At 35.2% G+C, this 24,984-nt stretch overlaps 1 long non-coding RNA gene across 1 annotated transcript in view; it reads right to left on the bottom strand.

Moving 5' to 3' along the window:
* Window positions 1-24,984, bottom strand: part of LOC131504328 (uncharacterized) — a 55,254-nt gene that overhangs the window by 8,936 nt on the left and 21,334 nt on the right. Inside the window, exons 3-4 of the long non-coding RNA XR_009257921.1 lie at window positions 8,963-9,043; window positions 1,053-1,127 (exon numbers count right to left, since the gene is read on the bottom strand). This is a non-coding gene — a long non-coding RNA (uncharacterized LOC131504328). The remainder of the gene's footprint in view (window positions 1-1,052; window positions 1,128-8,962; window positions 9,044-24,984) is intronic.

Here is a 24,984-nt window from a genome sequence, read left to right as displayed (position 1 = left end):
TGTGATGTCTTGGAATGATACCTGAAATAATAATGACAATACAAAAAATAATAAATTCTGTGGAAATTTCTGTGATGTTAGCATGCTTCACAACTGCAGTCTTTGTCACAACAGTAAATGTGTTCTTTTCATACAAAAAAAAAAAAACTGTGCCATTGATTGATTCATTGAATGAAATTTTTCACTGAACAATCAGATTCGGTTTACTCTAAGCATCTGATAAAAGAAAGTTAGGAAGCCTGTGATTAGCATGGGTCAGAGAGCTTCCAAATATCAGTGAATTTTCATAACACCTGTTGAACTACTTATCATTCACCAAGAAATGCTGAGTGAATAAACATTCTCTAGGTTCTGTGAAGAAAGTTAAAGGAAGAAACAGTAAAATTTTTATACTCACAAGACATCCTGGAGAAACTAAATATATTTTAAGAATAGTGGCAGGAGAGCATCTGGGTGGCTCTGTCGGTTGAGTGTCCGACTTCAACTCAAGTCGTGATCTCGTGGTTTTGTGGGTTCGAGCCCCACATTGGGCTCTGTGCTGACAGCTTGGAGACTGGAGCCTGCTTCATCTGTGTCCACCCCCCCGCCCCCGTCCCTCCCCAGCTCGTGTGCTTGGTCTCTCTCTCTCTCTCTCAAAAATAAATAAATAAGCTTTAAAAAAAGAATAGTGGCAGGAAAAATGCAAGAAACAAAAATTACAAAGATCACTCTCAATGACTGATAATTTTAATACATGAAGCTAGTAGCATCGTAATAGTTTACAAAGAATATTATACTTTATCTCATTTGATAGTCAAAATAATATGGTGCCATTCTTAGAGTCAACAACATTACTCCTAGCAGATCATGGACTATGATGTCTTCTCCTCCCCACATGTCCCCCCATATCTACCCCGGCCTGGGAATGCTCTTCTTTCCACACTTTTCTGTTAGTGAGCTGCAGAGTGAATTTATAAAAGTTCTGTAGAAAAATATGCTTGAATTTGGGGACAGTTTGTAAATGTCTCTGACCTTGAATATCAGATATTATTCGTTCTTCAATAATTTCTTACCTTTCGGTGGGAAACATTCTACGAGGCCTTGGGAAGAAAATTAGTCTGGAGAGTTTGAGATTATCGTCCAGGGTCCTGTGAAAAGAGCATTAAGACACCCAGTTTCTTGATTTTCCCGGTTCATTAAGTACTACTTCAAGGAGGAAGAAGAGCTTTCTTGAATAACTGGCTACAGTCCCCAGTCTACAGAAAACCCTGTGTAGGTGGCTCTCTTTGTTTCCTACATGGAAGGAAATCATCATGTATTCTCAAACTGCCATCTTCTCAGTTTGCAAGATATATCATAATAGATACCGAGAAAAAAAGAAATGGATATCTTAGAAACTGACAGAGAATATATGTCTTAAAAATGCAAGTACTTTGTGTGATATATTTGTTTTAGTGTTTCCTGGTGCTATGGTTTGCTTTTGGTTCTGCAGATTCACAAAACACATACACCCCTGTGTCTATTCTCACTGGCCAAGAACATTAACTACGTTAATGTTAACTACGCTAACGTTAGTTTTCTTTACCAATCTGTAATACATTTCTCACAAAAAGGTCTATATAATAGTTTACCTTTTAATTTTCTTTGTATTTTATTTTTCTAAGCATTTGTCATTCAGGGTATGGCATTCTGGGAATGAATCATTACAAAGCACTACATTTGAATAGTTTAACAACATTAACCAGTTGTCTCAAAATATTATTATAAATTGAACTTTTATGTGACCATTTAAAAAAGAACTATGCATTTAAAACTACTTACGTAGGGAACTCTATTTAAGTCTGCCATATTCCCATTAATGAAGTTTTCTAATTCTAGAAATTAATGGACTTAGAAAATAGCCTAAAATTTAATTCTCTTTTAAAAACATGATATTACATATACAAAATTTTATCATACTTCATCTGATTAGCCAAGTAGAATGTTTTAATATTATCTGTGGTTTCACGACTTGTCACATGATAATTTGGGTTGGAGCTAGTCAGTCTGTTCTAAATCCAGTTGTTTTTTATTCTTGCTTTGTTTTATTTATTTTTTATATTTTTCCCCAGTATCATAGCAAGACTCCTTTCCTCTGAGGCATATTTTATATCTTCTTCCCAGTGATGAGCCTGCAGGAAAAAGACTACCCATTTAGACAATGAATCCACAAAAACTGAAGTGAAGGTTCAACATACATCTCATTGATTTGATCTATGAAAACATAACAGAAGGAGAGCTCAGTCTGAGCTATCTGAGTATCCACATGATTTCCACATATTTCATGTTTCTTAATGAAACATAAATATGAAGTATGATGTCAAATAAAGTCACTTATGTCCTCTACTGCAGAAATTAAATTATTCGAGTTGGTTATCTACACTGATTTAGTTAATGGTCAAGTGGCCAAATCCACACTTTGCTTTGTGTTGCATAAGGTCTTAGTCTTTATTATGTACCTCTGGGAATTATGGTTGAAAATGAAAGCAATTAAAGAGTTGCTGGGAATTATTTTATTATTAGGAATAACGTGCTCATCTGCCTGAAAGAAAAAAAGATGGTAGAACTCTAAGTAGTGATGGCCATAAGCACAGAGGTGGAAATGAAGATAAAATGGGGAGGAGAGAGGTGTGTGATCATCAATTAAACACATGTTTATTTTCATCTGTTCATTCAACAAACATCTATTGCATGCCTACCAGGGTCAGACACTATGCTGAGCACTGGGAATACAGAAATGAAAAAGTTAAAGTCTCTGTGATTGTGGTGCTCATATCGATGGAGGATTCCAGAAATGGTAGAGTGTTATGAGAGATATAAAATAGGTATTATGGGAAAAGCATGGAGAAGCAGCCCTAAATGGCCTATAGAGGCTTAGGAAATGCTTCCAAGAGAGTAATGCTCTGTTAATGAAGGACAGTGTCATTAGCTGGTTATCTCTGACTAAAGAGAACTCCAGGTAGAGGCAATAAGTTTTATTTTCAAGAAGGGGGATATGAGTTAGAACATGGTATATTTAGTGAAATGCTAATAATGGTGCCTGTGAGGTGGTCTTAACACAGGAAACCGTAAGTCAAGAGGCAGATTGTAAAGGGACATCAATGTCCAGCTTTGTACTTTACGCTGAAGGCAATGAGAGGAGGCCATAAAATGATTTTAAGACATAGAGTGACGTGGTTAGATTTCTGAAATGACATCTAATGCATACACACGTGTCTTAATAGTAGGTCTACTTTACTGCTGCTGCGGGGATTCTGTTTCATAGGGTAAAGACAGTGACACAGCACAGTATAGTTGGAAAGCCTTGCCTCAAAGTACCCATGGGATCCTAGACAATGCTCTACAACTCTCCAGAGTAATTTTCTTCATTGAAAATGAAGAGACTATTTACATGTACTTTCAGGTCTCTTAGGCTTGAAATTTCTGTGTTCTCTTTCTGCATTTTGAACTCTGCTACCTTGTAAATATAACTAATGAGAGGCTGCCCTTACCCTACCTCAATACTGAAGAGAGGGCCAGCCAGTCACATGACTCAAATGAGCCAGTCGCCAAGTAAGATTTGGTGATATTATTCACTTAACAAGGCATCCTTGGAGGCAGAATTCTGATTATAAAACCCCACAGTGTACTGATCTGTGACAGAAGCCACAAGAGGATGGTACACATGGGAGGAAAATAATTAATTTCCACACCTCCTACTTAAGCAGGAGTCCAGCTATGTAGAATAAGAATAAAAGTGAAATATTATAAGTCCATCTGTAGATTTTGTTTTTTTACTGAAGTGGGCCAATAAATTTTAACATCACTGCCAACTCAACTTTTACTTTAAAACATTCAAGTAAAACATTCACAATTCCAGCTTTGTGGTGGTTTCAATTAAAAAAAAAGATAGGGGAGGAATGGAGGAGTGAAGGACAGTTCTAGCCTCTGTGAGGGTGAGGTTTATTTAAATAGAATTGACACTTTATCTGATCTGAAATGAAGACATGTCAATGCAATGATAATGCAAGGTAATTTCAATTCTGCATTCACAGGAGTGTTCAGGGCACTTCTAACTACGGTTTGGCACTCTGACAGAGAGCCTTGTGAGGCTCCTGTACCGGCAGATAGCCATTTCACATTAATCATAAAAGGCTTTCTGGAAAGTTAGGGTCTTTGCTTTTTAAAGGACAATTTCAAAAGAGTTATGTACCACAGTTAAACTATGAAGTGATCTAGTAAATTCAAATGGAAGAAGAACTGTCCACAGAAAGAGCTAACATTTTAAAAGCAAAAGAAAATAAAACAAGATGTATTTGAATAGGTATTTCAGTTAGGACTAAGGAGAACTCTCAAATGCAGGGAGTGCATCATGTGAGTTACTCATAGACACCCACACAAGTGACAAAAAGTGAACTACTCTAGAGGAGGATGGAAGAGTTAACTCTCAAACTACTATATCCTATACAGCCTAGAACGCTCTTCTAAAAGTTAAATACAGGGGGGTGGGGGGGGTGGCTCAGTCTGTTACGTATCCGACACTTGATTTTGGCTCAGGTTGTGATCTCACAGTTCATGGGTGTGGGTGGATCAGTCAGTTAAGCATCTGACTCTTGATTTTGGCTCAGGTCATGATCTCATGGTCCGTGAATTTGAGCTCCTTGTGGGCTCTGTGCTATGAGCACAGAGCCTGCTTCGAATTCTCTCTCCTTCTCCCTGCCCCTCCCCTGCTTGCTTTCTCACTCTCTCTCCCTTAAAATTAATAAATAAACATTTAATTTTTTTTTAAGTTAAATTCAAGCAATAGTGCAAATGTTTATGTTCTTCAGGTCATAAGGATGATCTAGTGATATAGGTCAAAATTAATTCTACTATCTGTTCATATGGAAATGGCTGACTGAATTAGAAACTGTAAAAGAAAAATGGGTGCCCAGGTGGTACAGTTGGTTAAGTGCATGATTCTGGATTTTGGCTCAGGTCATGATCTCATGGTTTTGTGAGTTGAACCTCACTCTGCACTGACAGCATGGAGCCTGCTTGGGATTCTCTCTCTCCCTCTTTCTCTGCTCCTCCCCTCCTCACATTCTCATGTTCTCTCTCTCTCTCAAAATAAATAAACTTAAAAAACAAAGAAAAAAATTCTTGAGATGATCTTGACTAAATAAAATCTGCCTCATTTCAGACTTTTAGATAATTTGCACATAGCAATATAGTCCAGTCTTAACTCTCATCTCAGTGATCCATCAGCTTAAAGCTTCATCTTGATCATGATGTGGTCAAAGGAATCAGTATAGTCTTTTTTATATTTGCTTATAACAAAGTAACTGATTGTTCTAAGTCCTGACATTAAGTAGATGGGCTCCAGACTCCCATTTGCTTTTGTCAAAATAACTCAGAAGTTGTGGTACCAAAAAAAGTGAACTAAAATCTATTTGAATTTTTTTAATGAAAACAATTCCATTTCATTATAGTGATATTCCAACTCCTTCTCTGTCTGTCTTTCTCTCTCACACACATACAATAACACACAGTTTGCACTAAAAACAATAGAGGATGTATATATTTAAAGACAGTATTAAAATATACTGTTAGAATTCTGGTATAATCAATAAGCATAATCTTTTTTTAGCATACTAAAAGACTCATTTTTATAACTTTTTAAATGATTTTTTAATGTTTATTTTTGAGAGAGACAGAGAGTGCAAGCAGGGGAGGGACAGAGAGAGAGAGGGAGACACAAAATTGAAACAGGCTCCATACTCTGAGCTGTCAGCACAGAGCCCGTCATGGGGCTTGAACTCATGAAACGTGAGATCATGACCTGAGCTGTAGTCGGTTGCTTAACCGACTGAGCCACCAGGCACCCCCATTTTTATTTTTTTTAAGTTTATTTTATTTATTTCGAGAAAGAGAGAGCACGGGAGGGGCAGAGAGAGAGGGAGAGAGAGAAAATCCCAAGCAGGCTCTGTAGTGCCAGTGCAGAGCTCAGTGTGGAGCTTGAACCCATAAACTGAGATCATGACCTGAGCTGAAATCAGAAGCCAGATGTTTAACTGACTGAGCCACCCAAGCACCCCAAGATTCATTTTTAACTATGAACATAGCAAATGAGTTAACTCTTTGTGTACCCAAATCTGTGATCTATTCAGTTATTTAGAAAATTTTATTGAGTGACTGTTATGTTCCAGATATTATGTTATCCCCTAAATGTATTATTATAACATTAGATTGCTTGTTTTTGCCCTCACAAAGGGTTTAATAGTAAGACCATACAACTGTAGTGGAAGCATCCACATAAATTATTTTTTAAAGAGTCAAGTAAAAACTAATTGAAACAAAGCTATTATTTTATCAATCTTACCTTACTGTCTCAGAGACTGATCTGTGTGCTGATGTTTATTTGTAGATTTGCTATTTACCAAACAGTTATTGAGTGCCTATTATGCACTAGATATTTTTTAAGTTTATTTATCTATTTATTTATTTATTTAGAGAGAGAGGCAGAGAGAGGGGGAGAGGAAATCCTAAGCAGGCTCTGCATAGTCAGCCCAGAGCCGGACACGGGGCTTGAACCCAGAAGGGGCTTGACCTGAGCTGAAATCAAGAGTTGGACACTCAACCAACTGAGCCACCCAGGTGCTCCAAGTCCTAGATACTTTTTAAGGCATAGGGATGGAGTATATCTGTGAACAAATCCATCAAAACTCATTCCTTCACAGAGCTTATGTTCTAGATGAAGAGACACAATAGATTTTATAGTGGTTAATGGTGGCAGTGCTGTGGGAAAAATTAGAGCAGATTGAAAATGAGATGCAGGTAATGGATACAGGGATGGCAATTTAGAATAAGGAGTCAGTCGGGGTAGACATTACTGAGCTGATACTTGGGCAGTGACAATATTACTGATTGACTTTTATCCCACTTCTACTTGGTTAAATGGTTAAAATACCTGATATTGAGCAATTGGATAGATGTTATTTGCTGTAGTCTTCCAAAGATCTTCACAATGGAATCTCCAGAACCTATTAATGTTACCTCAGAAGGTGAATGACACTTAACGTGATTTAAGTTTATTAAAAAGAGCAGTTTATCTTGGATTATCAAGGTGGGCCTAATGCAATCAGGAAAGTCCTTATAAGAGGGATGTAGAAGGGTCAGTGTCAAAAACAGAAATTTCCACCAATTATGAAGATAAAGGGAGGGACCACAAGCCAAGAGATACACTGGGCCTCTAGATGCTAGAAGAGACAGTGGAATTAATTCAATCCTGGGGATTCCAAACAGAATTAGTCTTGCTGACCCCTTGATTTTAGTCCCATAAGATTTATTCCAGATTGCTGATCTCCAGAAGTGTAAAAGAATAAGTTGGTGCTATTTTAAGTCACTAATTTGAGGAAGCAAATAATGTTTCTGATTGTTCAAATCCAAGAGTCTGGTGGACAGGTTACGTCTTATAAATACAGCATGAGGTACTGGTTAAGAACAAGGACTCTAGAGCCCTAATACTTGGGTTTGAATCCAAGCTGTGCCACTGGCTTTTCTTGAGACTTTGTGCAGTTATATGACCTCTCCTGTACCTCACTTTTCCCACCTATAAAATGATAATAGTAGTATTTATGGTACAGAGGCTTTACAAAGAGCTAATATTTGTAAAATGTTAATAGAGTTTTTGATAGATAACAAATGTTAAATAAACTGGGTTCAGAGACAAACAGTGAACTTAAAGTTATAGTTATGTCATTTTATAGCTCAGTAAATGTGGACAAATCATATAACTTCTATGAGAGCTTGTTTTATTATGTGGCAGTAATACAATACCTTGCAAGGCTGTTCTGAGCAACACAAAAGAAGATGTATGAAAAGTTCCATAAGGTTCATTCATTTATTCATTCACTTAAAAATATTTAATGAACATCTGCCATGTGTTAGTCACTTCTGTGAGTCCTAGAATGTAGTGAGGACTATCACAGACATATTTATTTTCCTTATAGAAGTTTTATTCTAGTGAGGGAGATAGAAAATAAACAAGTGCATGAATAAAGTAAATTCTAACACTAATGAGTGTGCTATGAAGGAAGGGAAAAAAGGAAGGTGTCTCTGATGACCTGAATATTGAAATGAAGCTAATCGTACCAATATATGAAGAGGTGGGTTTCGTGCAGTGATGATAGTTTGTTAAGTGACTTTGGTGTCAATTTTAGTGCTCAAAAAAAAAAAAATCAAAAGGCCAGTTTGGTTAAAGTGTAGTGAATAAGGGAGAGAATGGTAAAATGTGAAATCTGAGAGTTAGACATGGTCCTAAACTTTGAGTTTTATTCTGCTTGTAATGGGAAACCATGGAAGGGTTTTAATCATAGGTTCTGATTTATATTTTTAACGTTTTACTGGCCATGGTATGGAGTTTATTTGGAGCAAACATGTGTTCTTTATTTTTAATAGGAGTCTATATTCCTCCATCATTCTTAGAGTGTATTTAGATACAACTCAGAAATAGGTAGGTGTGTTGCTTATAGAGGAAAAAGAATTTACATCACTAACTCTCTCTCTCTTATCTATCTATCTATCTATCTATCTAGACCCACCTTTCTATCTAAAACAAGCATAGATAAATTATAGTCTGTAGGCCAAATCTACCTGGTGCTTCTTTTTATAAATGAAATTTTATTAGAACACAGCTATGCCCATTTTATATATTGTGTATGGCTGACAGAGTGGAGGATATAACTATATAACCTTCAAAGTCCCAAATATTTATCATCTAGCCATTTACAGAAAAAGATTGCTAGCTCCTGATTATATATTTTGCTCATTTATACCTAGATTCTGATTTGCTACAACACGTAAGTCATCACTTATCTTGTTTTAGCCTCCTGGCCTACCTTCTCCTGGTTGCTCAGTTACTGCCAAACTTGACTCCAGTATTCCCTCATCTTTCTTGTCAGTGTCTCCGTTTTAGTTTCCATACCTTGGCCTTTTTGGGTGGTTGATATCCACATTCTAGCTTTGTCTGCTGATTCTTCTGACGTATTCTAATTAACGGTTTGCCCTGGAACAATATATATTGCATTACATATGCAAACACAGTGGGACTCCCTTCTGCCTTTTAACTTCATGGATTTTCAATATTTGAGCAGGTTCGAAATGCAAATAAAGTATTTTCTTTCTCCCCTCCCCTTCATTTTCTACTACATATAAGCCCTTTCACATTCACATTGAGGATAAGGAAATCACATAGCTGGCAGGCAAGTAGCTTCAAGCAGAGATCTCTTGTATTGGCAGCAATAGCGTAAAATGGTCTCAGAAAGAACACTGTTCGCAGTTCCCTTCACTGATATTTCCCACATCTTCTTTTCACATTCCTGGTTTTAAATAATCGACATCCTGATTTCCCTTTGTTCTGTTATCAATCATTCTGCTGCATGGTTATGAAAGAAGAAATGTGTTACTTAATTTCTCTGGATCTCAGTTTCCTCTGTCACAAAATGAGTAAAATCAAATTGTCTCTAAAATTCCTTTGGACTCACACATTCCCTAATATATTTCTAAGTCCTTCTGAAAAGATGCCTTTGCAAAAAAATGATCCTTGAGCAAATACATAGCAAATATTAAATTAGCTTACTTCTTTTCCAAGCTCCTGGGCAAGATAAAATGTCTGCACCACCCTCTCATGCCGGTGACACAAAGCTGCTGTTTTCAGGGGTCGTTGTTGAATATAGATTCACTGTCTTGATCTCTTTGGCTAGTTCTGTTAAGTACACGTGCTCCGAAAGAGCCGGAATCACATCTCATAATTGTGATTCTTTCAGAAATGAAAAATGTTCGCACCCTGAAACAGCTCCTTTTTCCTTCTGACAGAACAGCTAGGTCTCTGTAAATTCAGGAAGTTATCGAGTGTGCCTGCCAGGAGGTAGGGGGTTTTGAAAATATTCTAAGTCAGATAATATTTTCTCACAAATACGGAAAGTACAATCCTTAGTTTATAATACGTGGTCTAGAAAGGGAAAAGAAAAATAGATCCAAATGAAAAAGTGGCCTTAAGGAAATCAAAACAACCAAAGCAGCCTTTCAGAAGCACTGGATTCATCTTTCTACTTTGCCATAGATTTCTTTAATCAGATGAATGTAACAAGTTGATTAGGCTTTACAAGCTTTAAGAAAAGTCAGAACCACTTATACTGAAAAATAGGACTCGGGATGTAAATTATTCACAGTTCATTAGACTAAGACAAGCATTTCTCAAACATTTCTCTATGCTTGAGAAAAGCGACATATTGAACTCTATTTTACTGTGAGGCTCAAAATGGCAATTAACAGTCTTAAGCTGCATATAAAACCCAATATGAACCGCATTTACAAGAAAATTGTGTGAGAATCAAATTATGTTATCTTTGGTTTGAAGAACTAAGAAATAATTGCCAATAAGTATTCATGTATAGGACCAATTTTTTTGAAACAAGTTATTTTAATTACTACTAGTGTCAGGAGTACGTGAGAGTGATTTTATTAGATTTAATGTGTTTAGTGAAGCTGCCTGACTGTAGCTGCTATTCTTGACAAGACATTAGAATTTATTTTATACTTGCATTGATCACTGCAGACCAAGGCTGTAATAAAACTATTTTTTATTTTAAGTCTATCTCTCATGTTGCAGTACTTTTAAAAACTTCAGCTAAAAAAGCAGAGCTGAATGATGAATTGCACGGTATTATTTTTAAAAGCTGCAGAACATTTACTGATACCAGTAAGAAGCAAATAAATGGATTTAAAGACTGTGAACTCTTCCCTGTATTTGTATTAGATAATGCCTGCTCCTGTTAGATCACCTGATGAAGAGTCTCCTGTTGTTTCTGTCTGTATTCTCTGCTTTGACACAGCTTCCAGGCATTTGAAACTTCCTGATCCTTTTAAGAACACTTCTCCCCCTTTAAAGGCCCTACCCTTCCATGGCAAACAAACAAACAAAAAATGTTTCTAAGAAAAATGAAACAAAACCCAAAGCCTATCTCAAGCTACTGAAAGCAAACAAAAGAAACTGGAAACTCTCTTTCACCATATGCTAAGTTCTCTGGAAATTCACCCAGGAAGAGACCATCATTCTTTGTGGAGAGCAGATTGAAAATTCAGTATATCTGAGGTTGACATATGTGGACTTCCTTTCGCCCCATCTAAAAGTTAACTGCTTTCTCACTCAGGGTTATTTTCTCTTTTCAGTCCTTGTAAATTTTCTTCACTCTGAACACCTAAAGGCTTGGCAAACATGTCTAGATTAATGTATTTACTTGCAGCTGTGAATAGAGCAAAACTCAGAGGAGACTATATCTCAATGTTTATATTAACATCATGTGATATAAATTAACACTTTACAAGGTTTCCATTGACTATTAATTTGCAGTTATTCCACAATGAAAGAGCTTTCAGATGGTCTGAGGAAAGAGTCAGAACCTGAAATAGAAGTGTGCAGTTATAAAAATAAATCTCGAGAAAGAAGAGAAGAGAAAGAAGAGGAATGTTCTAATCTTACCTTCATCATAATCTTATTAGCATTTCTAGTGAGTAGTTCAAGTATCAGTCTATAGTCTTATGACTCTGTCTCATAAATATGTCAAGAGCAAAGTATAGTTATTTTAATAGTCTGTGTTGGTGGACCATCATGGATTTAATTAAGAGACAACTAGTGTATGAAATATGACACAAAGCACAAGACTTAATGGAGAAATGTTTTACTGCAGATTTAAATCAGGGCCACAGACTTAATGATGATCCAGGCTCAGAAATCCTACTTAAATTTAATTAATGCAGACTAGTGCAGACCTGTTCATATAGAAGAAAAAAACACAGGCATAAAATACATTAGTGATTTAAGATTCTCAAAGTACACTGCCTTATTTATAAGGTTATGTGAACATGGGTTATTAATAGCTTATTGTTTTGAATTTTATTATATGAGATATTTAGAATGTAAGCTGTATAAAAGTCTGTTAAAACATTATTTCCAGCCTCTTCATTTTTTGCGATGAAGCGCCACCTCCTTCACTTCTTAGCAAAAACACCAAAAATCACAGAAAGCGGTGTTAGCCATTTTGATTAGAGAGTGACTGAGGGAAACGTGACTTGATTCTGTGTTCTTTCGGAAGGGACATAGGTGTCATTTCTTTAGCCGAGCCACATATATGAACACAAACAGAGGATGGACAAAATAGTAGATGATCTTCATATTTCACTCAGCAGTCCCTGTGTTTTACATTAAAACACTGAGTTGGAGGATCTGACATCTGTTCTATCCCTAAACTTTACTATTATCCCAGGGAGAAACCATCACCAAGAACTTTTTTAAATCTATTGAAAAGATACAATCCTTATTACTCTTAAGAACTTAACTTATGAGGTATAGCCTCATAATATTTACTTTTTCTTAGCAGACTTACATTAAGCCGTATCCAAGATTACTTGACTCAGTTTTTAAGTCAGTTTTATATTTTATGTTCTATTTTTGCTTTTTAATTCCTCTCAAACATGTCTTGTTCTTAAGAATATCTTAAGAATAATTTTAAGGGAGTCTGTGAAAATGATTGCAAGTTCCTCGTGAAGTTTTCATAATCTGTGACATCTGGATTTGGAAATTTGTGTGTGTTCAAGTTGTCTCCTCATTCCCCTGGCATTTCTTTTGCCAATGACCCTTTTTAAAGAATCTGTGTATTTCTCAGTGAATCAGATGGTCTCTCTTAACTCAGAACAGTAACCATTAAAGGTATTATTTATTTCATGTCTCTGTTTTTATTCTCATTAGCAGTACGTACTTTACCTTTGGCTAATCTCATCATTTCCTTTCGCTATATCTGGAAGGACAATTCTCATTCACTTTATGTTTCTATACAAGTAATTCATGGTGCTTTATGTCTTTGCTTATTTTATTTGTATACCTTACTTGAAACAACCTATCCTCATTTGAGTTTCTTTTCTGGTGCGCTGTTTCATGTGGAGAAAGAATGGGTTATTTCTTCTTTTTCTTTTTTAAAATCTATTGTTGGCTTATGCTTCTTTAGAATGTGCTTTACAATTTGCATAAGGAACATTCTGTTTTATTTTTTTAAATAAAAATGATCTTAGGTGACTTTATAAATAATATCTACATTCAAATCTTTAGCATTCATTTGTCTGATCTTGAGCTCTTCGAAGATCCAAATGCCACCCGATGTGTCAAGTTTTCACTGTTGATTTGAGCAGCTTTTTAAGATTTTGATTAAGATAACCTTTAAGAGGTTGGTTGTTTTATAAGGCAGTTAAACAAAATAATCATAGTTTGTACTAACCTTTTATTACTTTAAAAAATAGTCATTGCAGTGGGACTTTAATAATTAGAGAGCAGGTTTTTAGCCGAATTCACCTGCCTGGCATGAAACAACCAGAAATCAATTATTCTGCATCATTAGATACCTAATCAAAGCTATAAAATAATACAGAGTGAGTTTGGATGAATATTTTTAAGTAATCTAAACATTTATATGAAAAATATCAAATGGTTGCAATTCATATACAAAAGTGTATATGTATATATATATACACATATATATACATATATCTGTATCTGTATCTATATCTATATATACATAAATATATATATATATATATATATAGAGAGAGAGAGAGAGAGAGAGAGGGTTTTAAAGTATGTTTTAAAATGTAGTGGTCAAGGGGTACCTGGGTGGCTCAGTTGGTTGAGCATCTAACTTCGGCTCAGGTCATGATCTCCTGGTTTGTGAGTTCAAGCCCTGCATTGGGCTCTGTGCTGACAGTTCTCAGAGCCTGGAGTCTGCTTTGGGTTCTGTGTCTCCCTCTCTCTCTGCCCCTCCCCCACTCACACTCTGTCTCTCAAAAATAAATACATGTTAAAAAAAATTTTAAATGTAGTGATCAAAAGTAGAGTAAATATCTTCTAATGAGACCCTGCTTTAGGAAATAGTCAAGCTATGGATTTCTAGCATGTTTGTATGAGATCTATTTTTCATCTGTCATTTGCATAAATTATCTAAAAGTTCATTCTATCTTCATTTCATTTCTTCTTTTTTTCTTTTCATATGTGTCATTAAAGCAAATCCAAAAGTCACTTAAAATGACCAATATCTATTCCATATGAAGATGTGTGACTAAATCTCTATCAGTACAACGTACTTTATAGTTCACACACAAAAAAAATGCTTAATGGGATGAGTTTAAGCATGAATGCCACAGATTTTAAGACTCTCTTCCTTATTTGGAGAAGAATTCTGTTTCCTACAACATAGTAGACTAAAACCTGCATACTACAAAACACATAAACATGCTAGATAAACTGTAACACATCCTTTATTTATTTATTTTTAAGGTTTATTTATTTTGAGAGAGAGAGAAAGCATGAGCAGAGGGGCAGAGGGAGAAGGAGCCTGGGGATCCCAAGCAGGCTCTGTGCTGTGAGCACAGAGCCCGATGTGGGGCTTGAACCCACAAACTGTGAGATCATGACCTGAGCTGAAGTCAAGAGTCAGACACTGAGCTGACTGAGCCACCAAGGCACCCCTGAATATAATACGTCCTTTTTATTGAATGTATGAAATTGTAATAAATTAAATGAATTCATCTGTGGCCAGCAATACACTGGGAGGAGAAATCCCTGGAGGTAAACCACTGATGAAGCCATTGAATACGTACAGGGTGTGCAGTCCTTAATAGTCATAGTCTTGCTATTCAATGCTGCTTCTCAGACCAGCAGTATTGGCATCACCATTGGACGTGCAGGGTCTCAGGCTCCACCACAGACCTGGTAACTGAGAGTTTGTCTTTTAACAAAATACCTAAGTGACCTGTGTACATACTAAATTCGAGAAGTAAAGTTTGAGAAGTCTAAACCACTGTTTCAATTACTGTGTATGGCCAGGTAGCAAAAGACAAAGCCCTGGCTATCACAGTGTTCACGGGTCATATCAGAGACCTCTCCCACTAATAAAGCTAGGGCTCAGGAAAGGCTGTACTTCAAGAAGGGATAAACTTGGGGTGTTGGGGGAGCATCTTTCCTCAGAGGTAGACATCAAGAGAGGCTATTGCTCTCAGCTTTGGTTCTGAGAGGAAAAGGGGCAAAAGTTTGTCGTGAGAAATCATAGCCTTTAGTAGGCTTGTTTGTGGTTTAAAATTTTGAATCTTTTTTTAATTTTGCAACTCGAATAGTCATGGTTGAGAATTTTATAAAAGTCAACAAAGGTTGATAGCATCTCAAGGTATCTGGCAAAAGCAAACAGAAATCATTTAACACCTAAAACTAATATAACATTGTGTGCCAACTATATGCAAATAAAAAAGCTTAAAAAATAATAGGAATGAATAAAAAATATGAATTAGCTGCAAGTGACTATCAAAATGACCAGGTAAATTTGAGGGGGGAAAAACACAACTTCTACAAATGGAAAATACCATAATTAAAATTAAAAACTCAAAGGAAGGATTATGGGGTGCTTGGGTGGCTCAGTTGGTTAGGCATCCGACTTCAGGACGTAATCTCAGTTTGTAGGTTTGAGCTACGCATCGGGCTCTGTGCTGACAGCTCAGAGCCTGGAGTCTGCTTCAGATTTCTGTGTCTCCCTCTCTCTCTGCCCCTCCCCGCTTGCACTTTGTCACTCTCTCTCTTAAAAATAAACATTAAAAAAAACTCAAAGGAAGGATTAAAGAACAGATTGAATATTGTGAAAGGGTAAATTAGTGAACTAGAAGGTAGATATGAAGTAATTACTCAAAATTGTGGCTAGAGAGACAAAGTGACAGGTAAAATGAAATTAAGCATAAGAAACATGAGGAAAGGTATGAGGCACCAGATTTCCAGAGGAGATAATAGAGCAAATGGGAGAGACATGTAGCTGGAAAAACAAATCTAGAATTGATTATAGTTAGCAATCTTCACATTTAGGAAGCAAAGAAATCCCAAACTACAATAAAAAACAACAACAAAAACAACTCATTTGTACACTAGTCAAAATATAGATTAACAAAGAAACATAAGCAGACAAAAAGACAAATTATGTAAAAAGGAACAATAATAAACTAATAGTTAGAAATACAAGTAGAAAACAGTGAAATAATACCTTCAAAGTACTCTAAAAGAAAACAATATTCAACTTACAATGAATGCTATACTGAATGAAATAATGACAGTTTCAGATAGATTTTCTCATCTTAACCAACAGTCTGCCACTAAAGAACTTATATTTTTTAAAAAGGCCTTCATATATGAGGAAAAACAGAAAATATGAACTAGAAAACCCAAAGAAAATGATAGAAAAAATCTATATTAGTGATTAAAATAAATAAACTAAATGTTCCATTTAAAAAGCATGTCCTCAAAAGCCATTCAGCCAATTGGAGGTTGTAAGATTCAGATTCACACATAAAACATAAGAAAAAATAACAATTTAAATTTAAAAAAAGGTACTGGGAAAACAATATTTTAAAGATGATATAGTAATTTTTAATAATACACATTTTTCTCTAGGATAAAAAGCATTTCTAGCTATAACTAAATGGTACAGTTTGAGTTTATCAGATGCATATAACAATTCTAATGATATATAGCTGTATTATTTTTAAATATATAAAGCAAAAATTGGCAGAAGTAGGAGAAATTGATAAATTCAAAAAAATGTTAAAGTCTAGAAGATTTGAGCAACACAGTTAACAATCTTAATCTAGAACTTGTTCATTCAACAAATATTCATTGAGTGCCTGTGAAGGACTAGACACAGTTTAACATACATGCAGCATGGACTACAACAGAAAAATAAAATCCCAGTCCTTATGGAAATTATTTATATAAAGATATTAGACACTGAACTCACATGTTGAATATACATTATTTTCAAACATAAGGAATGATTACCAAAATTCAGCAAATAAGCCTCCAAACTTTAAAAGAATTGGTATCCTACAAATCAGCGTTTTGGGTTTTGTCTTTGTTTTTTTTACCAAAATGCTATCAAGTTAGAAATTACAAAGACAAAACTAAAGAGAGTATACATTTCAAAATTAAAAACATGTTCAAAAATATTATAATGAAATATGACAGAACAAAAAAAAACTGCTTAAAACTTAAAACCACTCTAAAAAATTAAGACTATTAATTAAAAAGAACTTAAAAAGAACTTCAAAGGACTTCAGTGCACAGCAGCAACACCCAAAAGAAAACTATAACCTTAAATACTCTTATTAGAAAAAAGTTGGGATTGCCTGGGTGGCTCAGTCCGGTAAGCATCCGATTCTCTGTTTCAGCTCAGGTCATGATCTCATGGTTTGTGGGTTCAAGCCCCACGTCAGGCTCCATGCTGACCGTGCAGATCCTGCTTGGGATTCCCTCTCCCTCTCTCTACCCATCCCTGCTAGAGCACGTTTATACACATGCACACATGTGCTCTCTTTCTCTCTCTCTCTCTCACACACAATAAATAAATAAACTTAAAAAAAATGGATTAGTAAGCTAAGCACACACTTTAAAAGTTAGAAAAAGAAGGAAAAATCACTAGCCTAGAAGAAAAATTAATAAGTAGCAGAAATTGATGTAAATGAAAAACAAAGAAGTAATAGATGGTCAACAATGGAAAAATTTGACAGTGTGTCTAAAGACTAATGAAACAAATTTCTGGCAGGAATGGTCAAAAATAAAAAAAGGCAGACATAGTCAATAATAAAAAGAAAAGAATGCATAATAGGCTTGAAATTGAGATAAAATATTAAGAAAATGTTTTTCCTGACAAATAACTGTATGAGAGGAAATGTAAGAATTCCTGGAAAAATACAGTTTGCTCTAAAACAGACTCAATATGAAATACAAAATCTATTTTAGTTACCATGAAAAAAAGAACACTGCATTGGTAATTAAACTTTTTTAACTGAGGTATAATTGACATATAATGTTGTATTTGACTTAGGTAAACAATGTACTAATTCAACATCTGTATACATTGCAAAATGGGCACCACAATGAGTCTGGCTACATCTGTTACCTTACAAAGTTAATACAATACTATTGACTATATCTATATCTGTATACAACTGACTGTATTCCTCATGCTATACATTATATCCCCAGGACTAATTTTGGAAGTTTGTACTTCTTAATTCCCTTCACCCATTTTGCTTCCCTTATCCCCCTCCCCTGTGAAAAGTCACCAATATGTTCTCTGTATCTGTAAGTCTGGTTTTTGTTTTGTTTTGTTTGTTTGTTTTCTTTTTTAGATTCCACATATAAGTGAAATAATATAGTATTTATCTTTCTCTGTCTGACTTATTTCACTTAGTATATACCATCAAGTTATGTCCATGTTGTAAATGGCAAGATTTCCTTCTTTTTAATGATTGAGTAGTATTCCATGTGTGTATATATGTGTGTACATATACATATCCATACATCTACATATGATATATACATATATATCACATCTTCTTTATCCATTCACCCATCTATGGACACTTAGGTTGTTTCCATATTTGGCTCTTGTAAATAATGCATGAACATAGGGATACGTATATCTTTTCAAATTAGTGTTTTCATTTTCTTTGGATAGATATCCAGTAGTAGAATTGCTGGATTATATGGGAATTCTAATTTTAATTTTTTTTAAGAGAAAGAGCAAGTGGGGTAGGGGCAGAGGGATAAGGGGGACAGGGAGTGAGAGAGAGAGAGATTGAGAGAGAGAGGATCTTAATAGGCTCCACACTCAGCACTGAGCCTGATCTAGGGCTTGATCCCATGATCCTGGGATCATGACCTGAGTGAAAATCAAGAGTCAGTCTCTCAACTGACTGAGCCATCCAGGAGCCCCTATGGGAGCTCTATTTTTTTTAATGTTTTATTTATTTTTGAGAGAGAGAACAAGTGAGAGCACGAGTGGGGGAGGAGCAAAGAGAAAGGGGGACAGAGGATGCGAGTGGGCTTCACTCTGACAGCAGTGAGCCTGATGCAGGGCTCGAACTCATGAGCCATGAGATCATGACCTGAGCCGAAGACAGCTGCTCAACTGACTCAGCCACCCAGGTGCCCCATGGTAGCTCTGTTTTTGACTATTTGAGGAAATTTCATGCTGTTTTCTATAGTAGTTGCACAAACTTACATTCCCACCAACAGTGCATAAGGATTCTCTTTACTCCATATCCTTGCCAATACTTAAAGCCATTCTGACAGGTGTAAGGTGATAACTCACTGTGGTTTTGATTTGCATTTCCCTAATGATTAGTGACATTGAGCATCTTTTCATGAATTTATTCACCATTTGTATGTCTTTTTTGGAAAAATGTCTATTCAGATTCTCTGTTTTTCATAACTGATTGTTGTTTTTGTTTTTGTTTCTTTTGTAATTGAGTCGTATGTGTTCTTTATATATTTGGATTAACCACTTATCAGGTATATGATTTGCAAATATCTTATCTCATTCAGTAGGTTGCCTTTTTGTTTTGTTGATGGTTTTCTAAGCTGTGCAGAAGCTTTTTAGTTTGATGTAGTCCCAGCTGTTTACTTTTGCTTTTATTTCACTTGCCTTTGGAGTCAGATCCAAAAAAATCATCACTAAGACTGATGTCGAGGAGCTCACACATACCTATGTTTTCTTCTAGGATTTTTATGGTTTCAGTCTTAATGGAAGTCTTTTTGTTTTAATGTTTTTATTTTATTTATGAGAGAGATACAGAGAGCAAATGGGAGAGGGGAAGAGAGAGGGAGACACAGAATCTGAAGCAGGCTCCAGGCTCTGAGCTGTCACCACAGAGCCCGACACAGAGATTGAAACTCACGAGCTGTGAGATCATGACCTAAACCAAAGTTGGACACTTAACCGACTGAGCCAACCAGGCACCCCTTAACTAAAGTCTTTAATCAGTTTTGAGTTAATGGTTGTATATGATGTAATATAGTGGTCCAATTTCATTCTTTTGCATGTAGTTGTCCAGTTTTCCCAATGACTTTTATTAAAGAGACTGTAATTTCCCTGTTGTGTATTTTTGTCTCCTTTGTTGTCTGTTAACTGACCATATATACATAGGTTTATTAATGGGCTCTTTATTCTGTTCCATTGATCTGTCTGTTTTTATGTCAATACCATACTACTTGTTTACTATAGTTTCATTTTATAGTTTAAAATAAGAGAGAATGATACCTCCAGCTTTGTTCTTTTGTCAAGGTTATTTGGCTATCTGGGATCTTTTGTTCTATACCAATTTTAGAATTTATTCTATTTCTGTGAAAAATGTCATTGGAATTTTGATAAGAATTACATTGAATCTGTAGGTTTCTTTTGGTACTATGGACATTTTAATATTAATTATTCCAGTCTGTGAGCACATAATATCCTTCCTTTTACTTTTGTCTTCCTCACTTTCTTCCCATTAATTTCTTTTCATCCATATCAGTGTGCAGGTCTTTCACCTCCTTAGTTAATTTTATTCTTAGGTTTTTTTATTCTCTATGATACAATTGTGAATGGGATTGTTTTCTTTATTTCTTTCTGATGTTCATTATTAGTGTATAGAAATGCAACACATTATGCATATTAATTTTATACCCTGCAACTTTATTGAATTTATTATTAGTTTTAACAGGTTTGTGGTGGAATTCAGGGTTTTCCATATGTGGTATAATGTTATCTGCAAATAGTGACAATTTTACTTCTTTTCCAATTTGGATGCCTTTTATTCCTTTTCTTGCCAAATTGCCCTGGCTAGGACTTTCAGTGAAATGTTGAATAAAAGTGGCAAGAGAAGGCATCCTTGTCTTCTTCCTTATCTTAGAGGAGAAGCTTTCAGCTTTTTACCATTCAGTATGATATTACTATGGCATTTATTATATTGAGATATAGTCCCTCTATATTCACTTTGTTGAGATTTTTTTTTATCATGAAAGGATGTTGAATTTTTTCAAGTGCTTTTTGGGCATCTATGAGATCCCCATCTGATTTTCATCTTTCATCTTGTTAATGTGGTGTATCACATTGATTGGTGTGCAGATGTTGAACTATCTTTGCATTCCTGGAATAAATCCCAGTTGGTCATAGTGTACAATCTTTTTAATGTATTGTTGAATTGATTTGTTAATATTTTGTTGAGGATTTTTGCATCAGTGTACATCAAGAATGTTGGCTTATAATTTCATTTTTTTTGTGGTGTCCTTGTCTGGTTCTAGTATCAGGGTAATGCTGGCCTTGTAAAATGAGTTTGGAAGCCTTCTTTCCTCTTCAGTTTTTTGAAAGAGTTTAAGAGGGATAGGTATTAAGTCTTTTTTGAATGTTTGGTAGAATTCATCAGTGAAGCTATCTGGTCTTGGATTTTTTATGATGGTAAGGGGAAAATATTAAGAAATATAAATAAGCTTTGGGGCACCTGCATGTCTCAGCCAGTTAAGCAACCAACTTCAGCTCAGGTCATGGTCTCACAGTTCATGAGTTTGAGCCCCGCATAGGGCTGTGTGCTGACAGCTCAGAGCCTGCAGCCTGCTTCGAATTCAGTGTCTCCCTCTCTCTCTGGTCTTCCCCTGCTCATGCTCTGTTTCTCTCTCCTTCAAAAATAAATAAAAGTATTTTTAAAATTTTAAAAAAAGAAATTAAATAAGCTTAGAGGGAAAATGCAAATAAAATATGTATGTGCAATAATACTGAATTTTATAAAAATCTTAGTAGTACAAATTGCTAAAGAGTCTAATTTTAAGCCATCTGTTACTGAGACAAGCTTTTACTTTCTTTATCTCATTTACCTCTGTACCTCATTAATCCTCGCCATAACTCAGGGTCAGACCTGACAACAGAGGATCAGTAGTGCTTGATGAAACACTTCAACAATGATGAAATCAGAAAATAATGTTGAATCTTACACCAAAGGTGGGAAAGTCATCCCTCTGGTCTGTCATAAAGTGCTAGGAAATTAGTAATTCCATTCAGTAATGCTATAAGAGGCATTCGGCAGTAAAATAAATGTTAACAAATAATAAAACAAGAAATGATTCCGCTTCCTGGTAATTAAAACATTACTTAAAATTATTTGTCACCATCAAAATGACCCAAGTTTTTTTTTTCAAGAAATAAAATCCATTGTTAGTGGGAGTCCTAGAAACAGATATTTTCATATACTGCTTGAAGAATGTAATTGTAAAACAATTTAGATGGCAAACTTAAAAATTCCCGAATATACTTCTATTTTGAGCTCGTAATTCTACTTTTAGGAATATACACTAGAGGAATAATAAAAAAAAGTGAGCAAAAATATAAATATAAGAATTTCCCCAACATTGTTTGTAATATGAAGCCATTAAAATTAGCCTGAAAGTCCAAAAATATGCTACAAATGATTAAAAATTATTACATATGCTATGAGGCTATTTAAAGTGTGGTTTTAAAGAAAATTAATAGTACAAAAATTATTAATGATTTAGAATGAAGTTCAAAGGGAGGTTACAAAATGATATATATTTTATCATACTTTTTTTGTAAATATGTGTAAATAATTATAAGGCTGAAAGGAGGCATATGAATATATCATCTATTGTGGAATAATGAGATATATTTATTGCTTATTTAAAATTTTGAAGATTTCAATAATAAGCATATATTATTTTTGGAATAAGAAAAAAATCACGAGAGTTAAAAAATAGATTGAGATAAACCAGTTTGTTTTAAGGAAGATTAAAGCCCTGTAAAATAAATTGTTATAAAAGATGATGAAAATTGTTATAGGTTGAAATAAGTAAGGAGACCATTCACAGGGCAAAGATCCAAATCTCTTTTCAGGATTTTACTAGGCAGCAAAAAGTGACACTGTTTAGCATCGATGTGCATGTTTTTTATTAAGTTTTTATGTATTCATTTTGAGAGAGAGAGAGAAGGAGAGAACAGAAGTGGGGGAGGAACAGAGAGAGAGGGAAAGAGAATCCCAATCAGGCTCCGCACTGTCAGAGCAGAGCCCGATGCAGGGCTCAAACTCACAAGCTGTGAGATCATGACCTGAGCCAAAATCAAGAGTCAGATGCTTAATCAATAGCCACCCAGGTGCCCCAAGTGTGCACATTCAAAACACAAACAACAGGGTGTTTGAGTTTATGGAGATTATGGCCATGTCCATGTAACATGAATATTTTCAAATTATAGTCAATTTTTTGTTCCAAACCACTGTGCAGCTTAGCTCTGTGAATCTACATGAGATTCTTACTGTGAGTCAAGCATTATGCTCACTACTGAAAACCCATGAAGGCCTTGCCTTCAAGAAGCTCCCTGGTAGAGTTGGCATAATAGTGCTGTGTTTCTAAAAGTGTGGTCCATTGGCAACTTCATCAGAATCACCTGGATGGTACTTTTTTTTTAATGTTTATTTATTTTTGAGAGAGAGAGAGAAAGAGAGACAGAGCATGAGTGAGGGAGGGGCAGAGAGAGAGGGAGACACAGAATCCGAAGCAGGTTCCAAGCTCTGAGCTGTCAGCACAGAGCCCTATGTGGGCTGGAACCCACAAGTCGTGACATCATGACCCAAGCTCAAGTCGAATGCTTAACCTACTGAGCCACCCAGGCACCCCATGTATGGTACTTCTTAAAAATGCAAGGCCTCAGTATATTAAGTATACTGGAATTAAAAATTTTTTAAATAATAAGAATTTGAAAACAATCTATAGATTTGCTGTTTGGGACAGGAACCTGCATTCACAGAAATATCTTTAGATGCTTCCTTTGCATACTGATATTTGAGAACTACTAGTACAGAGGAAAAAACCCATGAGCTTTTCAAATCAATTAGATCTAGATTTGAATCTTTACTACTTCTTTACATACTGCCTTTTTATAGCACAATTTAGATTCTGCCACCAACACCACACTAAAACTATACAATGATAATTATTGCCCTTAGCTCTTATTTCTCCTACCTTGATTTTCTTCACTATACTTTCCTTCTTGTACTTCTTTTTCTTTTGACGTCTGAGACCAAACACTGTACATAGTTCTCCTCTTGTGTCACTGATCATACTTTCTCTTTGTTATGTATTAATTAACTTTGAGGGTAAATTAATTTACTTGCTGAGGCTGAGTATCTTCATTTGTTAAACAAACACCACCAGCAGCAACAAAATTGTCTCATAGATTCGCTGAAGTTTAAATGAAATAACGTACTTCAAGAGCTGTGCCTGCCACACATAACTCTTGTTATTATAAGAGCAATAACAGGGATAAACACAAGATGCTATTGGAACCCTTGGGAAAACTGGGAGTAAAATGATAAAAGGATCAGTCCACTGCCTTGTGAGTGAGGTCACCTGTCAGCTGGCTGAGTCCTAAATAAGTAAAAGGCATACAAGAGAAAGATTTCTATAAATCAAACTGGGTTACTATTTTTACTAAATTGGCCAACCCATTTAATTAAATAATTGGTTGATTTTCAGAAACAATTAGTTGACCCAGTTAAGTCACGTAACTGATTTATTATTCCACAATTTTTTCATGTGAAAATACTACATTTGTTTTCTCCTGATTTAGATTTTTAGATTTAGATTCATGGAGTCACTTTCCTGTGAAAAGAAAATGATATGAACTGTAATATTACATTTAACTGAATATAAAAATAGCTGTTTTAAACAACTGAATACATTAAATTGGTGTAGATGGAAAATAATGGAAATTGCTTTACAAAGAACATCTTATCTCAAACCATTATCAGCTACTGAAAAGATTTCTTGAACTGCATTTTAAGTAACAATCATACAAAGAATTGCAATAAAATGTTTATAGTGTTCTATACTCCTTTCTATATCAAGTGGAGCAAAATATCTCCATTACCTTAGAAAATTCTGGAGAAATAATTTCCTCACTTAGTTTTCCTTTACAGCTGTGTGTGCTGATCTTCCTATGATGTTAGCTTCTCTCCATGAGTTAACCTTATCGTTTGACAGCCACAGGCTATGGGTCACTTTCTTATTACTACTTGAGATTATTTAGGATATTTGGGATGTGT

This window comes from Neofelis nebulosa, chromosome 2 (assembly GCF_028018385.1).
Source record: "Neofelis nebulosa isolate mNeoNeb1 chromosome 2, mNeoNeb1.pri, whole genome shotgun sequence".
Classification (NCBI taxonomy): Eukaryota; Metazoa; Chordata; class Mammalia; order Carnivora; family Felidae; genus Neofelis; species Neofelis nebulosa.
Note: the sequence above shows the minus strand (reverse complement) of the source record. Positions and strands in the feature narration are given on the sequence as shown.